Here is a 13,696-nt window from a genome sequence, read left to right as displayed (position 1 = left end):
TGGAATGCGCGCGCGTGCGTGTGTGTGTGTGCGTGTGTGTGTGTGTGCGTGTGTGTGTGTGTGCGCGCGTGTGTGTGTGTGTGCGCGTGTGTGTGTATGTACGCGTGCGCGTGTGTGTGCGCGCGTGTGTGTGTGTGTGCGCGTGTGTGTGTATGTACGCGTGCGCGTGTGTGTGTGTGCGCGCGTGTGTGTGCGCGCGTGTGTGTGCACGTGTGTGTGTGCGTGCGCGCGTGTGTGTGTGCGCGTGTGCGCGTGTGTGCGTGTGCGTGCGTGTGTGTGTGTGTGTGCGCGTGTGTGTGTGTTGTGTGTGCGGTCATTGCACACTCGAGCTGAGACCATCAACTTGCTGAACTTGAGAACACGGTTTAATCGCAGGTGACGCAAACTCAGAACGCAGCCCGGATTCGAACCCAGCGCGCTCAGCGGCGCCGGCTCGGCGGACGAAGGCGAGGAGGTGCACTGACGGCCGCTTGGTACCTGCGACACGGAAGGTCAACAAGTCAACGTGAGCCAGTGGCGGAAGCTCCACGTTCCGATGGCAGCAGTCGCCTTTGGTGTTTCTCACAAAGTGGTACTCGTTTTATCGACCCCCCCCGGAGGAACGGTGGGCTGAGTGAATCCCCCAATCTGAATAAAAGCTCGCGGCCTCCCGATTGCGCGCCCGCTGAGCCACGCGGCCCGCTGGAAACCTGGAACCCGGCCACGGAATCCATGAAATCATCGCTGCGCAGATTCCGATCGGGAGGTTCCATCGCTCGCCATGACATGAGCGGTCTCCTCTTCCGTCGGAGCGGATCGCTTATTGCGAGTTAGCGCCAATTAACTCGCTGAGTAGCGCCGAGTAAGATAACGACGCGTGGAGAGGTGGTGAGTGGCGGGGGGGTGAGCGAAGCTGCTGAGTGGGGGAGCTGGGGCTGATTTTGTCAGCGTGGTGCTGGACACAAAAGTGCGCTCCGTGCTGTTCAATTTCACTCCGGGGGTGGTGGGGGGTGAGGGGTGGGGGTGTTTGGAACGTGCCCATCTTCGGTGTCACTCGGTTTGTTGTCACACAGAGGTGGGGTGTTGAGGGGCAGCTTGTCGCGGTGCGCTGCCAGGGTGCTGATTGATGGTAGTGACGGTGAGTAGAAGGGTGGTGGCGGTGGTGGTGAGTGGAGTGTGAGTGTGGGTGTGAGTGGAGTGGAGTGTAAATATGAGTGGAGTGTGAGTGGAGTGTGAGTAGAGTGTGAGTGGTGTGCGAGTGGAGTGTGCATATGAGTGGAGTGTGAGTGGAGTGTGAGTGGAGTGTGAGTGGAGTGGAGTGTGAGTGGAGTGTGAGTGCAGCGTGAGTGGAGTTTTAGTGGAGTGTGAGTGGAGTGTGAATATGAGTGGAGTGTGAGTGGAGTGTGAATGGAGTGTGAATATGAGTGGAGTGTGAGTGGAGTGTGAGTGGAGTGTGAATGGAGTGGGAGTGGATAGAATAATATGTTTTGCAAATTTCGAAAACAAAACAAATAAAGTAGAGCAGCTATGGAGCCAATTTAAATCATACCATGCGAAAACATTTCACTGTGACGAGATCCTGGGAGTGTTGATGATAACGATGATATACGATGATGGTGGCCGTGTTTATTAGTGGAGGTGGTGGTGTTCGCGATTGGCTGATGCGGTACAGGAGGACGTGGAGCTGAGTGGGACTTGCCGATGACCAGTACCAGCGGTGTCAAGATCGGCCTCTGGAGGACGCTGCTGCTGCTGGGCAATTGGAGGCAGTCGCCCTCCAGCAACAACGGAGGGCAGAGGAACGACGCTCACAACAACGAGCGTGCGCCGGTGGATAAAACGCCGCGAGTTGGCACAGTAGGGGCGCGGTGGCGAGATGCAAACTACCTCGCCTGGTACACCAGGAGGTGGTTGACGCCTGTATATTTGGAGTTTGCATGTTCTCCCCATGGTCGCATTGATTTTTCTCTGAGCCTTACACATTTGTGGCTACTATAAATGCCCACGTGATAGGCCACTTCGTTGAGCTATCATTTGTAGCCAGGTCGCTTCCGAAAACAAAGCTACATCGCTCAGTGAGGCCTTACCTGGTGAATGAGAAATTGTTTTAGTTTAAATGGGGAGCAGAGGTGGTACATCCGGCAGTCATCTCAGTCAGTCGACCTATGGCACCTGGGTCTGTCGCGGTGGTAACCTCAGAGTGCACCTCGCGTGCTCTCTCTCTCTCCCTCATCCCCTCGCCCTCCCCGTTCTCCGTGGCCCCCCTTTGCTCTTCGCGCGGGGGGGGGGGGGGCGCTCGGCAGGGTCCGGGGATCCTCCACCTACCCCCCCCACTTCCCGCGTGCGTGACAATCCCCGCGGAGGGGACATTCATCTCGGAGCGCCGGAGACGCGAGCTGATAACGCGGCGGGGCCGGGGGCCGCGCATCCCTCGCCAAGCAAAATACGGAGGCCCCGGGGAACGGCGGCAGGAAGAAGGCCGAGGAGAGGGGGGGGGGGTGGAAATAAGGGGGGGGGGGGATCTACATGCGAGGGAGCGGGAGCTCTTGGCTTGGAGCACGGAACGAGGTGGCGGCCGGAAGACGTCGTCGGGGGCGTCTCACCCAGCGCTGTGGAGGCAGCGGCGCGGGTTGCTGGATGAGCGCACGGGGCCTCGAGGGAGGTGCCCTGCCCTGGCGCGCCAGGAGAAGGCGGCGCAGCACGTGTGCCCTGGTCGCCGTCTGGTTTCCCTCCACGTGGGTAATACATTCGACTCGTCGTTAATTGGGACCGAAAACATCTTAGGAATGAAACCTCAAATGCGGCAGCAGCAGCGGCAGCGGGGTCCTCCTGAACAATAGTGCGGCTCTCGTTTATTAATAAATGAAACATTCTTATTAATAAGACGTCATTATTATTCCAGAGGGAGGGGGGGTCACAGGATCTGGGATGCAGCCAGGGTGTCCGTATCAGCGCAGACCCCTGGCTGAGCCCTGAAGTTCACGACCGAACCGGGTGGAGGGGGAGGACTGGAGGAGAGGCGACAGAGCGCCCGCTCCGTCCACAGTCCGGATTCGTCTTCAATCCGCTCTGAGCTGTGCTCGAGTAGACCGACGAGAGGGCGAGCCAGAGTTCGAATCCCGGCGATGAGGCCGCCTTTTCAAGTGGGGGGTGAGTTGATGGCCCCGTTAGCCACCGATTGACACACAGAACCAGAATGTTCGACGTAGAGACGCACACGTAGATTCTCGATTTGAAGCTTTCGTGACTGCAAGGATTCATACTCTTAGGTTGTTTCGGTAAAGTCACGTAGGTGAAAAATAAATAAGTAATGAAAATAAATAATAAACCTAATAGAAATAATAATAGAAATAAAATGAGAAATCACGACGTTTCGGAGGCAACACAAGCTTCAGGTGTAAAAAGGCACATCAAAATAACGGGAGTAATTTTTTATTTGTATATTTTTTTTATTTTAACCTACGTTACTTTACCGAAAAAACCTAAGAAACGTCGTGATTTATTATTTTATTTCTATTGCTTTTATTATTATGTGTTTTTATCATTTCTTTATTTTCCCCTACGTGACTTTACCGACAAAACCTAAGAGTACGCATACGTAGACTTACAAAAGAGAGCCGTGGACTCGCACGGACACTCGTCGACTCGCTCAGCGAGCCGCAGACTTAGACAGAGACCCACAGACTCGCGTGGACTGAGTGGTGATGATTCGGGGTCGTCGGGTGAAGCGAACTGACGGTCTCAGGGCGGCCCCCAAGGGCAGCGCGTGATGCCCAGCCATCACGGCGCATGTGGCGGCTCATTCAATGTCTTGCTCAAGTCCAGCTCAAGACAATAAAACATCTTCGCTTTGAGAGAATGGAACGAGTATCAACGGCCAACACAGGTGACGGTGATCTGAAGCGGTACTGGGCCTCCGCTAGGTCGACTCAGCCTCAAACGAGACCTTTGTGCGAGGTTTAAACATCACCACCACTTTAATTCTAGATTTGAAGCTTTCGTGACTGCAATGATTCATACTCTTAGTTCTTTCGGTAAAGTCACGTAGGTAAAAAATGAAATAAAATGTTTATTTTTTTATTAATTTTAATTTCATATTTTACCTACGTGACTTTACCGAAAGAACTAAGAGTATGACTACTACGGAGGCAACCGCGGCCGGGCGTGGTGGTTCTGGCCACCGAGGCCCCCTCGTGTGCCGTGCCGGCCTCATTCACAGCTCCTGGCTAACAGCAATTGCTCAAAAAGTAGGTCAAGTCGATACGTTGGATAACCGTCTTTGCCTCGACTCTGTAAAACCGCATGGCGTATCGGTGTTGTACGCATCTGTGCGTGCTGAACTTCTTTCGCACCGTACCTAGCCAACCGCGCGAATCGGAGGTGCGTTGAAGGATAACAAACTGAAGACAAAAAAATAAGTTATAAAGAAATGCGTTTTTAATGGACGCGGCGTGGGTGGTTGTGTGCGTGTTGATGTGCCAGATTAAGCGAGTGCCGGGCCTGTAGCATCTGTTATAAAGGGGCCCTAAATAAATAAAAAACCCCACACAAATATTAAAACACAATTTTTTTTACTTGCATAGTAAATTAATTGTATATTTTTCGTTTACTATACAGCCCGATAATACGACAAATCGCTAACCTTAAACACCCATTCGTTCATAAAAGTTGAAGGCGGTATAGTACTATAGTAATAGAGCAAGTGCAAACTCACTGAACCGGAATTGATAGCTTGAAAGCATTTAGCGCGGGGCCCTTGAAAGTGCGGGGCTCGTAGCTACTACACGTGTAGCTACTACATATGTAGCTACTAAACATGTAGCTACTTGTGCTAATGGAATAATCCGACACTGCGTGTTGCTGTGCACGCGTCAATCGACGAGTGGGACGCTCCCTCTCGAGGGATTATCTAGGTGCAAAGTTTTGTTTTTTAACAAACACAGATTTTATGAATTTCCTTGAATCAACACGCGAACGACGACTGCTCCACCCACGACTTGTTTGGATTTGAGATTTTAATTCGAGGGCGAGGACTCGGGAATCGAGGGCGGAGCACAAATGAGGCTCAGTTTGCGAAAAAAGAAAAACGATTTCCCCTTTCCGTAAAGCGCGGCGACCCGACCTGTAAAACGGGAATGGGGTTAACCGAGGGCACTTGAAGCCGGGCTGCCACCGCCTCACTGCCATCTGCGAGGCGCAAAAGAAATGGACGCCGAGCGGATTCCACGCGACATTGTGAGTTTGGCAAAGGCGACGAGAGAGAGAGAGAGAGAGAGTGGGGATTGCACGCCATTCATCATCCATCTATCCACCTGGCGAAGCGACCAGGCCAGTGTATGCGATCAAAGCAGCGAGAGGCAAAGCTTGTTTTGAATAAAAATGCGTGAAGATTTTATTTTTTTAAACCAAGAGGATTATAACCACTGCACGGGCAACATCGAGTGAATATGATGATGATGATGATGATGATTCACGTAAGGATCTTCACCGACACCGAAGAAGGGGGCCTTGAATCACGCCTGGACCGCGGTGCGTGCGGCGGCCGAGGAGGTGGTCACGGCGCTGTCAAGACTCCGAGGCGACTGCCTGCCTGGCTCCAAGGCCGTGCCGCTAACTGGGTTCGTCCTGCCCTGTGTGTGCGGCCCTCGCCGGCTCCCAAGGGCGGTCACTCCGGCCCCGCGGCCCTCACAGCGCGCGGCATCTGTGCGGTGAGGGCCGACAGCTGCGTGGGTGACCGCACAGCGGTCGCGAGGCACGTGTGTGTGCGCGCGTGTGCGCGCGTGTGTGTGTGTGCGTGTGTGTGTGCGTCTGTGTGCGCGCGTGTGTGCGCGCGTGTGTGTGTGGGGAGCGGTAGTGTAGCGGTTAGCGCGCTGCGCTATGAACCTGGCAACCCGGGTTCGATTCCCGCTCACGGCTAACACCAGTGACGATTATCTGAACCGGTCCTGGGCCTCCCCTAGGTCGACTCAGCCTTAAATGAGTACCTGGTGCGGTGTGCAAACATCGCCACTGGGGAGACAAAGGCGGTCGGGCGTGGTGCTGGCCACCCACCCCCTCGTGTACCGTTCCGGCCTTCATAGGTGCTCGCTAACAGCACTTGCCCCTACAGTCTGTTAAGGCTATACGGGGGGTCTTTGTCTTTGCGCGTGTGTGCGCGCGCGTGTGTGTGCGTGTTAACGCGTTGGGAAGCGGTAGCGTAGCGGTTGGTGCCCTGCGCTACAAGTCCAAGTTCAAGTTCATTTATTTGGTATAGCCCTGTGAGCCATTCGGCTCTTGAATCGGGTGCAACCGCAACAAACAAAAAACAAAAACATGAACAAGAAAACATCTTAAAGTGACTATGTGACTATGTGCAAACTTAAAATCCAGAAAAAAAACCCAGCAAAAATTCCAGAAAAAAAGCACCGTACACCAACGCTGTGCGCAAAAATCTCAGTGGGATGCAAGTCAAACAACAACCACAAGACAACTTAGATTAAGGCCATCATTCTAACTCCGTACTACAACAAACAAACATGGCCAAACCAAAAACTTTTCGAAATCACCAAAATAAAGCCATAAAAGCAATGTTAGAGTGATCATAGCAACTGTGACCGAATTTTCACAATAAACGACATAAACAACATGTACCACCAAACCCTGTAGCCATAGCTGGCTGCATGAGTCACTCCACAACATTAGCAGCATCAGTATCAAATTTTAAATGCACCTTTAAGATCAGTACACTAAATTAAAACACAGATAATACTTTGTAGCGGTCATCCAGAGCGAAACATTTTATTTTATATTAGGCCACTGAATAGCAGTGGCAGCTCTGGGTGTACAACTCCTCTAGAGCAGTTTTGAGTGAAGATCTCACAGGTAGTGATTCAAGTTGCAGATTATTGGCAATAGCATTCCAGACCCTGGGGGCATCAATAGCAAAGGCCCTTCCTCCAGTATTTGTACGGCAATAGGGAATGTGAAGCTGGTAAATGAGCGAAGACCTTAGGTCACATTTGTTCTTCGAAACAGTGACGAGATCCAGCAGGGAGTCTGCGGATTTTTTTGTAAGTACATCGTGAATAAATAAGATCTGGTGCACAAGCCGTCGAACAACAGCAGTGACGATTATCTGAACCGGTCTTGGGCCTCACCTCGGTCGACTCAGCCTCAAATGAGTACCTGGTGCGGTGTGTAGACATCGCCACTGGGGAGACAAAGGCGGCCGGGCGTGGTGCTGGTCACCCTTCCCCTCGTGTGCCGTGCCGGTCTTCATAGGTGCTCGCTAACAGCAATTGCCTGGCACAATCGCCGGGGTGACGCCACCGCCACTTATTGGCGAATGGCTGGTGTTTTTGTTTGTGTGTGTGTATTGCATATACAGTATGTGTATTCTGTATGCTGTTGTGTGTGTAAAGTCTGCGTATCAGTGTACAATACACGAGTCAGTGTGCGCCTGTGTGTGTCTGTGGGGAGCGGTGGTGAATTGGTTAGCGCCATGCTGCGCTCCGAACCCGGCGACTCGAGCTCGATTCTCGATCACGGCCAACACCGGTGACGATTATCTGAACCGGTCCAAGGCGTCCCCTAGGTCAACTCAGCCTCAAATGAGTACCTGGTGCCACTGGGGAGACAAAGGCGGCCGGGCGTGGTGCTGGCCACCCACTCCCTCGTGTGCCGTTCCGGCCTTTATAGGTGCTGCTCGCTAACAGCACTTGCCCCGACAGTCTGCTAAGACCACAGGGAGGATAATCGTCTATTGTGTGTCTGTGGGCGCGTGTTGAGCGCGTTCTGTGTGACAGCCCTCCAGCACTACCGGTCCGTATCCGCATCAATCCACATCATTTCACTCGTTTGCCCGCAGTCTCGCCGAGTCTCAAGCCCCTTAAGTCTAGGAGGGGTCGTGCATTGGCATATTTGTCCATTTCCATTTCACATTTCCGGCAGTGTTTTTATTCACGTGGCAGGAACCCGGAGTAACGGAGTGACCGGAGAATCACCCCCCCCCCCCCCCTACCCGACTTTGGGAGGAAGGACAAAAAAACACCTCTCTGCGCTGCCACGTATCCGCCGCCTCTCGAGGAACCCATCTCTCCGTGACCCACCAACCCCGTGCCCGCTGGCTCGGCCCTCCACGCGGGGAGTGAGGGGGGTAGAGGAGGAGACACAGGTGGGGGGGGGGACCCCAAGCCAACCCGGAGACGCAGCTCCGAGACGACTCCACGAGACCCCCGACAGCCCTGAGCCGTTCCCAAGACCCCGAGGCTCCAGCAGAGAGTTGAACCGAGGGCCCCCGGTAAGGGGGGGAGTGGCGTCCGGGAGAGTTTGTCCCGTGACATCCGTAGAGATGCACGAGGGCAGGGGCGAGAGAGAGGGGGGGTAGAGGGAAGGTCGAGAGAGGAGGAGCAGTGGGCGATGGAGGAGGCCGTGTGCTCGGTGGCAGATGACGGGGAGCTTTGCATGCTGTTGTGAGCTACCCGTCGGAGGCCGTTGGACTGCGAGAAGGGCTGCGTGCAGAACGAGAGAGAGCGAGAGAGAGAGAGTGAGCGAGAGGTGGGGGTTTACGTAAAGCAAAGTTATTATTTTAAAAAAAAATTACAAAATGATGAACGAAGCAAAGTGCCGAATACACCGAGCATCTTCTTGTTTCCACTGATCGTAAAAAAAGAGAGTGAGCCAGTGAGCGAGAGAGTGAGCGAGAGAGTGAGCGAGACGTGGGGGTTTACATAAAGCAAAGTAAAAAAACGAAATGATGAACGAAGCAAAGTGCCGACTACACCGAGCATCTTCTTGTTTCCACTGATCGTAAAAAAAAGGAGAGAAGGCAGGGAGATGGAGGAGGAGGGAATGGGAGTGCAAGAGAAGGGAGATAGGAGAGAGAGAGGAGGGGACTGTACGAGTGGATGGGAGAACGAAGGGCATGAGATGGGGGGGGGGGGGGGTGAGTGAGAGGGGAGTGAAGGGGGAGCGAGAAGACAGAGCAGGTGGAGAGTGAGAGAGCGGGGATGAAGGAGGGGAGAGCGAGGGCAAGAGTGGTGGTGTGAGAAAGGGATTGCGAGAGTGCGTGAGAGTGGAAGGTGGGAGAGAGGGAGATGGAACGTGGAACGGGAGAGGAGGAGACGGTATGGGAGGCAACGCGCGAACCGGCCACGGAGCCCGTGGCGACAGCACCGTTATCACCATCATCACCGCTATCACCATCATCAGCTTAATTAGCATCATTACCATCATCACCAACATCACCATCATCACCGTCTTCACCATCATTAGCATCATCACCATCATCACCATCATCAGCTTAATTAGCATCATCACCATCATCACTATCATCACCATCGTCACCATCATCACCATCGTCACCGTTATCACCATCATCACCATCATCACCATCATCAGCTTAATTAGCATCATCACCATCATCACCATCATCACCGTCTTCACCATCATCACCATCATCACCATCATCACCATCGTCAGCATCATCACCATCATCAGCATCATCAGCATCATCACCATCATCACCATCATCACCGTCATCACCATCATCACCATCATCACCATCATCACCATCGTCAGCATCATCAGCATCATCACTATCATCACCATCATCACCATCATCATCACCATCATCACCATCATCAGCATCATCAGCATCATCACCATCATCATCACTATCATCACCGTCATCACCGTCATCACCATCATCACCATCATCATCAGCATCATCAGCATCATCACCATCATCACCATCATCACCATCATCATCACTATCATCACCGTCATCACCATCATCACCATCGTCACCATCGTCACCATCGTCAGCATCATCAGCATCATCACTATCATCACCATCATCACCATCATCATCACCATCATCACCATCATCAGCATCATCAGCATCATCAGCATCATCAGCATCATCAGCATCATCACCATCATCACCATCATCATCACTATCATCACCATCATCACCGTCATCACCGTCATCACCATCATCACCATCATCAGCGAACTCCGCTCCGTGCTGGAGAAACACAAACACGACGAGTACAGCGGCCGCGCTGGGGGGGAGGTAGCCACAGAACAATGTGTGTCACCCCGCGGCCAAGCTCAATGTCTCGGCCTCCCACAACAAACCCCACGGCCCACGCGCGCGCGGTCACCCTCAGTGGGCGCAGTGAAAAACGCCGCCCGCGTGCTCCGCAGGTCACCGCGGGGGGGTCACGGCCCCCTGGAGGGTCGATGGATCCGGGAGGTCCTGGGTGGACGTGGAGTCAGCGAGGGGAGGAGAAGGGGAGGGCGAGGGGAGAGGAGGGGAGGCGAAGAGGCAATATAAAAGCTGCGGGCACAATGGGTGCGCGACCTCGGCGCGCGGAGTTGACCCCTGCGTGGAGACAAAGGGGCGCGGAACAACGCGGGCGATGAGGACGAAATGCAAACCGCGGAGTCAGCGGGCTGTGAGCGAGCACCTGGTGACACTACGTCCGCCCGGCCGCCTTTGTCTCCCCGCTGCCGCCGATGTTTACACAACGCAGCGGCCGCTCCTCGTGTCAGGCTAAAGCAACACGCGCACGTAGACACACACAAACGACAAAGAGCCCTGTTCAGCTGCACAGACTGTTGGGGCAAGCGAGCATCAATAAACAGTTGGCGTGTTGAACACGTGGCGTTGTGGGTCGTCACCACGCCCGACCGCCTTTGTCTCCCAAGTGCTGTATGTTTAACATCTTTCGCACCGTACGTAGACGGCCGTGCTAATCGGAGTGCTGATGTTTACACATCACACCCGGTATTCACTCAAGGCAGATTCGACCTATACATGCAATGACGACATACATAAACACCACGACACGCACACCACGATACGTGTGTGTGTGTGTGTCTATTCACCTGCGACCACCACTCTCGCCATCGATATTATATTCACTTTGAGCAACATCCATCTTCATCTTCAACAACAACACCATCATCGGAATCAATCGAACGACCACCGCACTTCGCATCGCTACCATGTCTCCTACCAGCACGATCCATGTCACGACCATCAGCAGCATCGCTACCACTACTACCACTGTCATCACTGAAACCATCACCACCAATGCAATCATCATCATTGCTGTACTGACCAATATTATGACCATGCCTCCCGTAACCATCATCATCACTGCCACTAAAATAAAAAATCATCATCAGAAACGTCAACATCAGCATCAACCACCACCAATCAGGGGCCGTCCATAAATGACGTCACGCGATTTTGGACGATGTTTTACCCCCCCCCCCCTCGTCACACGGCGTCACAAAAAGTCAGACCCCCCTCAAATATGACGTCACAAAGCTCTGTCCCCTCCCCCCCCAAAACCATGCTTCAAATCGCTTTCACCTATTGTCATTGTAGTGCGTATTTAATGTGGCGCTGCACTCTGATGTTGTAGGAGAAAACATTTATTAAAAAGTCTATTAAATTAAGTAGAACGTGTTGTTTATATTTATTTAAAGTGGCGCATTTTGATGTGACGTCACATTTCTCAACCCTCCCCCCTCGTCACACATCGTCACAAATGTCTGACCCCCCCCCCCCCAGGTGCGTGACGTCATTTATGGACGGCCCCTCAGTGCTGCTGACCCCGCTGACACGTGATTGGTGCGGACTGTTTGGACTGCTGACGAGACGCCGAGAGTCGAAACCGGTCCCGAGTTCGCCTGCCTCGAGACGCCGCCGCTGTGAACGACGGCGTCGCTGAAGGATGTGCGGACGATGGGATGTGCCAGCAACGCAGCACCCTGCGCTGTGCGCGGGCAGTGGCGGAGCCAGTGGGGGTGGGTGGCACGTGCCCCCCACCCCCCCAATGATCCGATCGAAATCTCTAATTTCAATCGGATCATTGGGGTTTATTAGTAATACATTGGCATTTTGCGACCCCCACTGCCACTGTGTAGCATATTCTTATGTGACAGGACTATATGAGATGATAGGACAATAGGCATCTCACTCATCTGCTCACTCATCTGCTCACTCATCTGCTCACTCATCATCTCACTCACCATCTCACTCACCAGCTCACTCACCATCTCACTCACCATCTCACTCAGCAGCTCACTCAGCAGCTCACTCACCAGCTCACTCAAAATCTCACTCACCAGCTCACTCACCAGCTCACTCACCAGCAGTTATAAGTGACTCACATAATTGTGCGAAGTTGCGTATACAGTCCACGACTTCTCTGAAGGCATCAACACCTTCAGCGAGCGCGATGCCGATCACACAACGCGGTTCGAATTCGACCCTCGATCGATGGCTGCGCCATCGCCGCACACGCGTCGAATAAAAAGCAAGGGACAAGTCCTTACTGACTAACAACTCATTACTTACTAACAACTCCTCTATCATATTCTCGGTTCTTTCGGTAAAGTCACGTAGAAGGGAAATAATAAAATAATATAAATATAAAACACACCCGATGATGATTGCTTGTGTTGCAGTCGAAACGTCGTGAGAAACGTCGTGAGAATTTTTATTGTTTGTATATTTTTATTATTTTATTATTTCCCTTCTACGTGACTTTACCGAAAGAACCAAGAATATGAATCCCTGCAGTCACGAAAGCTTTAAATCAAAACCCCTCTATCATTTTTCTTTGCTGGAGGGGTTGCTTCCCTCCCCTACCTGAGAATCCTGGCTCGGCCATTGTGTGCGAGCGAGGGTTGTTGTGTGGGAGACACCGCGAGGTGGTGGGGGCGGACTTTGCACTCCACGAGGACGCGGTGATACGTTTTGTTTAACACGTCGCGGGCTTTTCGCGACCAATATCATCCATAATAGAGGGGGGGGGGGGGGTTAGATCGCGTAAATATGAATGTGTCGTGAAACCCGCCACTACCCGACACTGCCAATTAGTAAGGTTTAGTGCCACGTAAACAGAACGTGCCGATTCGTCACTAGTACAGCACTAACCGGTGTGTTGGAGAGCCAAGCCACAACATTTACAATCTGAGTACGACGTTTCGTTAACCCCCCCTCTTCGCACGTGAATGGCTCGCAAGTGACGTCATCGCATCTATCCCTCTACTCATTGTGGAGGATTTCTCCACAAATCTGGCTGTCCGCCTGATGAAGCTACTTGTATTTACTGGCGAAACGTCGTACTCACATACTCAGATTGTCAGTGTTGTGGATTTGCTCTCCAACACACCGGTGTGCTGTACTAGTGACGAATCGACACGTTCTGTTTACGCGACACTAACCCTGACTAATTGGCTGTGTAGGGGTGTTGGTGGATTTAACGACACTTTTATATTTACGCGATCGAACCAAAAAAATCCCTCTATCATCTGACGCTCCTTTTGGTTGACAAAGAGCGCCGCCTCCTGGCGCTTTTACAGCGAAGCACAAAGACCCCCCGTATAGCCTCAATAGACTGTTGGGGCAAGTGCTGTTAGCGAGCACCTATCAACGCCGAAACGGCACACTTAGGGTGTGTGGGTAACCGGCACCACACCCGGCCGCCTTCGTCTCCCCAATGTTTACGCATTGCACCAGGTACAAATTTGAGGCCGAGTGGACCTAGCTCAACGCACCACCACCGTCATCATCACCGCTACCCTCACCATCACCACCACCACCACCGCCATCACTGTCACCGCTATCAGCACCCGTGCCCGGGGTTGAAGCCGACGCTGCCCTGGCCGAGCCCGTGGGGCGTGGGGTCGGGTCGCGAGCGACGAGGGGTCGTTC

The sequence above is a fragment of the Lampetra planeri genome, chromosome 37, assembly GCF_965212315.1.
Source record: "Lampetra planeri chromosome 37, kcLamPlan1.2.h2, whole genome shotgun sequence".
Taxonomy (NCBI): Eukaryota; Metazoa; Chordata; class Hyperoartia; order Petromyzontiformes; family Petromyzontidae; genus Lampetra; species Lampetra planeri.
Note: the sequence above shows the minus strand (reverse complement) of the source record.